Raw genomic sequence first — 8,193 nt, 5'->3', positions numbered from 1 at the left:
CAGATGAATCCTACCCTCCGATTTCAGGTGAAGTCCCTTCAAGTCCTGACCAAAACCAGTCTTATAGAGCAAGGCAAGCACCTTGGGACCTTGCGTGAGAGCAGCCAGCCCAGGAAGACCCTTAGGAGCACACAAATCAAACACATCCTGGGCTTTCTGCTTCTGTAGAAGAGACAAGCAATGTGAATCAGGACTATTCCCAGGATTTAGGATGGGTGAGAGCTCTCAGCCTCAAGCTCTATCCCCTAAGGATGTAGGGAACTGGAAATGCCAAACCTCGCATAGTTCTGAAGTTGTTACAGGAAAATCCTATGAGGAAGGTTGTTAATTGGACAAGGCACTTTGTGGCATATTCATGTGGGATAAATTTAAGCACTGGAGGTTGGACCTGCTAAGCTTTATCTGGTTAGATGTGAGGGCAGTTTCTCTGCAGAGTAATTCAGAGCAGAAACGTGATGCCAACAGCTTGAATTACCCTGTGAGAAAACCTAAAATCTGAAGCTGGTTTTAATAACCATTATTCCTCACCAACTTTCGGCAAAGTAACCTAAAATCTCCAGGTGAGAAACGTTATGGATTTATTGCTTGGCAATGTGCTGTGATGGATTAGTCTTCAAATGGCCCTGAAATCAAGCATCACCTCTAGCAAACTCTATCAATGCCCGTCCTAACTTCTCATAGGGGCTTGGTGGGGAGCCGTATGATCTTGGAGGTAGGTCTGTGCATTTCATACTAACCTTGCAGTGTGGGAATTTGGGAGTTATTTGAAAGCTCCAAATCTGGTTTATTTTAATAGGATTTGGGAAGGCAAGGCTCACTTGAAAACTTTGCACTGAAAGGGTATTGCATTCTCTTGTGCAATACTCTTCCAGGAAAAACAGCAAGGCAGCTTTGCAGAATAAAGACCAAAGAGCTCTAGAGATGCCTGTAGCAATAGATCAAGCAATGGCCACATGCGGCGTGTTAGCTTGAAACTAGGAATAAGAAACGATTCCTGCTCTGAATATTCTCTTGTAGAAAAGCCCTGACAAACTGAGGAACGTTATTTTTATCCTTATTCTAAGTGAAAACCTGTTACAAACAAGGCAGGACAAGAGGCATTTGTAAGACAGGGTGTTTTGCCTTTCCCAATAACAGGGTCCCTAGATCTGCCAGGCAGCTCCTTGCTGGTGGGTCCTGAGATGCAGCAGCAGGGGTTAGGGACATACATGGGGCTGAAGATAATAACAGCACACCCAAAAATGCCCCTCAGCACAAGCCGCTTGTTCAATGTATCTTAGTCAAATGGGGGTGTGCACGGGGTGAAAGATGGGAATAAGAATAAACAAGAGGGTGTGTGTGCTTAGGAGGCTTATTAGCATGGAGGAGAAGGTACCTGACCACATAAAGAAGAGGAAGGAGATTGTGAATGCACAGGTTTTGTGCACCAAGGTTCCTGAGAGAGCTGAGATGGTTTGTGCTGGGAGAGGAAGGTGTGAATATGAGCAAAATGCTGGAGCTCTACAAAGGACAAGGGAGGAGCTGCTGAGCAGGGGGATATTTCTGTAGCCTCCATTCTGGGCTTAGTAAACTGGGGGTAGCTTAAGCTGTGGTCATGAAAGGGGTCCTTTCTACAGGGCAGGCTGCTTGGAATTGCTGCTTTCTGCTTCCAGGGGCTGCTGCTGTGGCCTCACCAGAGGTCTCATTCAAGACACACTCCCAACTTGCTGTTCAAGCCTCCAGTATTGTGAAGGGCAAAACCCATCTGAAAGCCCTAAGCAGAGGACTGGTAAGGTACATGGGTCCATGCGCAAGCCCCAGAGACACATTTGTCTTCCTCAGAGACAAATCATTGAATGCAGGAGTTGGTTCTCATTCTTCTACACACATATATTTGCTGCCAAGGGTTGCTATTTGATAGTGGGTAGAGCAAAGAACGCTGTCGCTGACTTCAGATCAGAGCTGGGTGAGGAGAACAAGACTCCCATTCCTGTTCATGATCAGGACTCTCAGAAAAGGGTCTGCGATGCTGTCATGAGTGTTGCAAACCGAAGAGCTCTATCCTTGTGCTTTAGCTCTGGTTTTTCCTACCACATTGTAAAGCTGTGGAAATCAGCTGCTCATCATCATGTGTTTGAGGTGGTGGACATCAGAGCTTCCCCTCTGGCTGTTTGCTGGAGTCTCTTCAGGTCTTACTCTTCCTATCTGTTCACATCCCAGTCAGCCCATACAAACACAGCCCCACTGTCACCTCTCACATGACCTCCCTGCGCTGACCATTTTGCTTCTGGTTCATGAAATTTAGAGTGGATGAAAATGTAAGAAGCAAAGGGGGTTATTCATTTGCTGGTGAGAAAAAAACTTCCCTTGTGAAGGAGGATAAATGGTCTTAGCTTTTTTCCTTTAGTTGGTGCGAGCATGTGGGTGAACTGAATTGCCTTTTCTGGGTACTTGGATTGATTCTTCTCCAGGTTTGTTCAGTGGTACCATTCTCACTGTGCCTGAGCACTCTCCTGGGAGTCTTTGGACTCCTCTATTCCTGTCTCAGGGGAGCTGTGTACATAAGGCAGCAGCAGCAACAACAAAATCACTTGGGAAGGGAAAAAAACAGTTAAACAGCCACATTGCTGAGCTCCTGCATCCAGTCTTAGTGAGTCACTTTGCCTCTGTTTCCTCCTTTGGGAGACAGTCCCTACATGGGATGCTGAGAAGGTTAATTAGTTAATACACTAATTAACCGAGTGTGCTTTGAACAAAGGAATCGCTTTAGGCACTAGCTCTCATGAAGGTCTAAGTCTAATACTGGTTTTAACAAGGTTTGGCTTCCACTTCTTATCAGCTGGGATAGCTTGCCCTCAGCCAGAGAGAAAAGACAAACTTACATGCATTATTCATACTGTTGCCACAACATATCTGAAGCAGAAATGGACAGAGTCCATCCAAGCTCTTTCCTGCCTTCTTCTTCCACCAAGGATGAAGATGAAACTGGTTTTCTTCTCACAAACACAGCTCTGGGGCTCCAGGCCAAGGAAACAGAGAAATCCAAGCTAAGGCTTTGACAGCATTGCTAGTCAATGCCCAGCAGTCTGGTTGTGACCCGTATCCCACCTTGCTCTGGAGGACTGCACACACATAAGGCAGCTTCTCCTCTCTCTTCCAGAAGATGGATGAAAGTAGAGTACTCTGCCTGCTGAAGTGAGAAGCACTTCACTTTTCGCATCACTGGGACCCATCCCAGACTGGATTTGAAGCTGCAGCTGCAACAAATCCTGCAAGCCAAACTGGTTTAGACTTTGGCCAGTCCTGAGCTCATCCAAGGACACATGTCTAGGGAAGCACCTGAACAGTGAAGCCAAACCCCATAGTGGAGGCTGTAACTCGGTTCTGAAATGTTCCAACAAAGATGTAACCGCTGGGGCTGATGAAGGTTGCTTGCCTTACTCAGGCGTGAGCACAGCAATACACCTAGACCCTGCACTTCATCAGGGTGCCAGAAGATACCCTTTAAGAGTGAGACTGTCCCCACGGGCTGGGTGGAAGAGAAATTGTGACAGTTTTGATTGCTCAGGGAGCTGAGGTTGAGTTTGATTTCTAAATGTGAAACTAAATTCTCCTTCCACATGAGTTCTGCAAGCTCAGAAACTGAGGGTTTAGCTGGGCTCCTCCCCAGATGGAAAAGAAAACTCAAGGCATTGTCATTGCTATTTCTTCTGTGTCACAGTTATACAATACACAGGCCTAATCTACAGAGCTGAAAATCATAACCAGGGAGACAAGAACCTCCAGTCTCTGCATCCCTCTCTCTGGTCTAGTCTGAGGTGTGTGCTGTATTAGACTCCTCAAGGCTGCGTTTTCAGAGCTGCATTTTCAGAACTGAACTGCTGCTGAAAGCAGGCCCCCTAAAATAAGCAAGCTTAGTGAATGTTCCCACCTGCAGCGGCTGTGACGATGACACCAACAGGCAGGCTTCCTCCACCCTTTTGGCTGGAACTGTGGACATGTTTTCTGCAGGAAGAGCTCTTCACAAAACTCCTTTTCCAACACAGAACCTATACAGATTCCTGATTGCAGCCAAGTTTGACCACAGACACCATCATAGAGATCCATCTCTCTTCCCTCTTTGTGGGTGCAGAAATGCCTTGCAGAAACAGTACCAACATGTCATTGCTAATTAACGGTGTGTTGGCTTTGACCCATCCTCAACTGCCAGTTCCTAAAACCTGGATTTTTCTGCTTGTTTATCTTCCCTGGCCTTGTTTGCACACAGCCACCACCCAAAAACCTCTCTCTGTCCAGGGAGTAGGATTTATCACTTCTGTTTCAGCAGCAGCAGAACACAGAACAACGTAGGGCCTATGCAAACAAGTACTGCTGTTTTCTTTTGCTTTTCATTTATTCCTTAGTGGTAAATCAGTGTGTTCCAAACCAAATAAAAATCACAAGATTTAGGATCCAAAGAGCAGTCCAGAGCAATATAATAGGGGCTGAAGACAGGCTGCATTTAGAAGTTAAGCAACAAGTAGCCCTTGAAAGCAAATGAAATGTTTAATCTGTGCTGCATGCCTCAAATTGTTTCTGGCTGGTAATGATGTTTTGCATTCTGCAAATGGCAGGAGCTCAGGTGCCTGGATCACTTAACACCAAGACACAGGAGAGAGCTGGGCGGAGCACGTAAGCTGCTCCGGGTAGGAACCGCCTTTATCTTCCGTGTGTGAATAGCACTTATTGCAATGGATCCCTCAAGACATTCCAATGACCAAACGTGACACAAGTAAGAGCTAATAGAGGCGCAGGCTGACCCAGTTTACAGGAGTCTATAGGGCACCAGGACTGCGAATCACAACCCTCTCACTTTGTCACCAAGCTTGACCTTTCAGAAGACCCACGCAAGCTTGAGCCACTGTATTATGAGAGAGCACCATCCACACATCAGCTCCTTCAACTTCACTTCAGTCCAAGCCCCCATGTTGGCCTGGCATTTGCAAGCAAATGCAGGGCTGCCACATGTTTTTTGCATAGTTGGACAAGGCTGCCGAGGAAAAGAAGGTGGGATGAACCCTCAGGACCCTGCACCAGCACCTATTGACTTTAACCAGTGTTCCTACAGACCAGGGCTGAAAGCCCAGTCCTTTCCATGACCACGCGGGGACTGGATAGCGACTTCACAACCCTGCTAGCCAAATACAATCCACCTTTACCTGCCTGAGGTAAAGCAGCGCCCAGAGGAACAGGCAGCGTCTGTAGAGCTGAGCTTATCGGCGCGTTACAAAGATCACTTTGAACTTGTGCTCAAAGCCCTTTGGAGCAGACGCCCGCCCTCCCTCCCTCCCTCCAAAGAGGCTTTTCCTGGGCTCGGTGCTGCTGTTTGCAGCAGTCGCAGCTGCTCTCTTGGTCTCCTGGGGCTCCCTCTTGCCTCAGCCCCACAGGGAGAGGGAGCAGACGCTGGCTCAGAGCAAGGCTCGCTCCGAGCCTGGCAGGAGAGACCCTGGCAGACAGGGATAAAGCAGTGCCCGGGAGGCATCTGCCTGCAACGGGGCGTGCGCTGTCGATGCGCAGGGATGAGCAGATGGGTTGGTTACACAGCGAGAAATGGACACTAATCGCACCCAGATTCACCAGCTGCAGGATTTCCTCCTGAGCCCTAAAGTACAGGAAGCCCTTACCTGCTTCGTTATCCTGTCTCTGTTCATTAGCCCCTTCCCCCGCCCTGGGAACCACATCTCTGCTAATCCCCTGGGCAGGGGAGGGCCCTGACTGCAAAGCTGAGATCCAGATGGGAGCTCCCACAATGCTGAGGCACGGCTGGATCCTGCCCCAAGTCAGGGGCCTATCCAGGCTCTCAGCTCCAGCACAGCCAGGCTCCACCGGCTCAAGTTTCCCTCCCTGCTCTGGGAGCTCATTGCTGGACTCTTCTCTTGCTGCTGCTTCTCTGAACAGCTGGGAAGATTTCAGGGCTAACAAGAGCAAGGTGTGCAACACAGTCTGCGATGGGGCTCGACACATCGTGTGTCTCCGCATCCCTGCTGAGATGCAGCCGCTTCTGTGTGTGTGCATCAGCACAGGGCTGATGGAGCTTTAGCAGATTTAAACCAGCAGCGGTGATCCCCCAGCACGCCGCAGGACCACTGGCCAGACTGAACTGGGAGGTGATGCTGGTGGAGACCTTGGCTGTGTTCTCATTCCTGGGATACTGAAACATGCTGAGTGGTTGGGTTTCATCACCTGCTGTGCAGTGCCAGCTTGGAGAAAGGAGCAAAACCCTCTTAGACCTCTTTATCCGTGTCCTTGTGCATCCATCCCAGCTGCAGTGATGTGCAGAGGGATGATCCCAGGCAGCTTCCCTGTGGGGCTGCTCAGCTCCCAGGGTCTTAGCCTAATCTTTCTTCCACTAACAGGAGCCTTGGGAGGAGATTTCGGAACTTCAAGCTATTGATCACCTTGGTATTAGCACCCCCCCAAGTTCTGGTGGAGGCTCCACATGAGGACTACAGCCCGCTTGACAAATGCTATAACCCAAGCCATTGCTCCAAGTTGGGCTTTTTGGGACCCAGTCTCCTTGCATCTCCTTCACTGCTAACCTTTAGGGCAAGCAAATCAGCCTGCTCCCATCCCGCTGCCTGCTCCCAAGCCATCCCAAGCTGCCCCTCTGACCTCCATTCCCCTTGGCAGAGCCAGTGCCCAGCACTGGGCAAGCAAAGACTGAAGGAGAGAACTGCTCCTTGAATTCTTGGTGTTACCTCCAGAATGTCCCTGCCCAGCTGCAGTTGATTCAGGTCCCCAGGCCTGGCACTAAGACATCAGCATGGGCCTTCCCAGTTCAAACCAGACCCTGAGCATCCTGACTGAGCAGTCAACCAAGTCATGGCTGCCCCACAGAGCCCTCAAGCTGGGAGGAGGAGGAGGAGGAGGAAGCACAATGCTTGTCATTGTCTTGCAGGTGAGGAGAAACCTGCACAGGCCAGGGCTGCCCTGGGGTGCGCAGCCTTGGGCTGTTCCTTAGTCCCAAGCCCAGCAGGGCGGTGACACTGATGTGCTGGCAGCAGCCACAGGACAGAAGAGCACTGGGGGGAATGAGCAGGAGCAGTGCTGGCAAAGCCACCAGCCCGCAGCCTGGCTGTGGACCTCCCAAAGCCACAGGGTGCTCCATACGGGGTGATATTTGGCTGTCATCACCACAATAACACAACACCTACCTCTTGGACCGCACAGACCTCACTTTATGCAGCATGCTGTTGTGCCCTTTGCTGGGATACTTCTCTTACATTTTCCATGGCCGGGACTACCCCAGCATGCCAACCCCAGTGTGCATTAGCCCTGTGCATCTCCTGGGCTTTCCAACTGCAAAGCCAAACAGCACAGCTCAGTGCCCACGAGCAACCCTACAACAACAAACCGGCCACCTCGCTCTGTGCTCCCAGACGTCACCTTTCCCAGCAGCCAAGTAACATCAAAGATAAACAATAGCCATGAGCAGCTCCACGCTCACAAACCAGGGCCGCAGAAGAAAGTGGAGAGAAATTAGGGATGGAAGAGGGAAAAGAAAAGCAGGGAGGAAACCAAACTATATTGATTCTTCTGGGGACAAGCTGGGGGTGGTACGGAAGGAGAATCAGATCTGGGTACCTCTGAATACTGTCCTCCACAGTGCATGAAGCCACTAGCATCAGCTCTCCTTTGGATGTGTTTCTACGTGGATCTTGTTAAAGCTGTGCCCCCAAATCCACTGGAACAATTAGTGGAAAGGCTGAGGATGGAGCCAACAAAGGCCAGATTTGGTCTCCCTGCCTTTTACGCCCTCTTTGCCCACCAGAAGTGGTCAGTGGAGTGACAAAGCTGATTACAGGGATGGTGCAGCAGGGGGGCAGCTGGTACCCGGCCTGTGGACACAGAGCACAGTGTTTACTGCACCCAAAATCAGGCAGATTTCACCAGGGCACGTTTTGCTTGGAGGCTGGTTTCTGTTTGTCAGTTTGTTACCTAAAAAATGGGAAAAGGAAATAAATCCCAATCCAAACCCTGCCCAGACCTGGCCCTTCTGAGGAAAGGAGATTTCCCAGAGCCACCCTCCACAAACCTGGAGGCCTGATCCTGCTCTCAGGAATGTCAGTGCAAAGCCAGAGTGGCCCTGCTGACTGCTGGGGGGGGGGGGTTTATAGCAGCCAAATGGGGCTCAAGACTTGGGGAAAGGCTCCTGTCTCCTTCCTGGAGAAGGAG

Source organism: Pezoporus occidentalis, unplaced genomic scaffold, assembly GCF_034315485.1.
Source record: "Pezoporus occidentalis ecotype Australia unplaced genomic scaffold, CSIRO_AGI_Poc_V1 ctg280, whole genome shotgun sequence".
Lineage (NCBI taxonomy): Eukaryota > Metazoa > Chordata > Aves > Psittaciformes > Psittacidae > Pezoporus > Pezoporus occidentalis.
Note: the sequence above shows the minus strand (reverse complement) of the source record.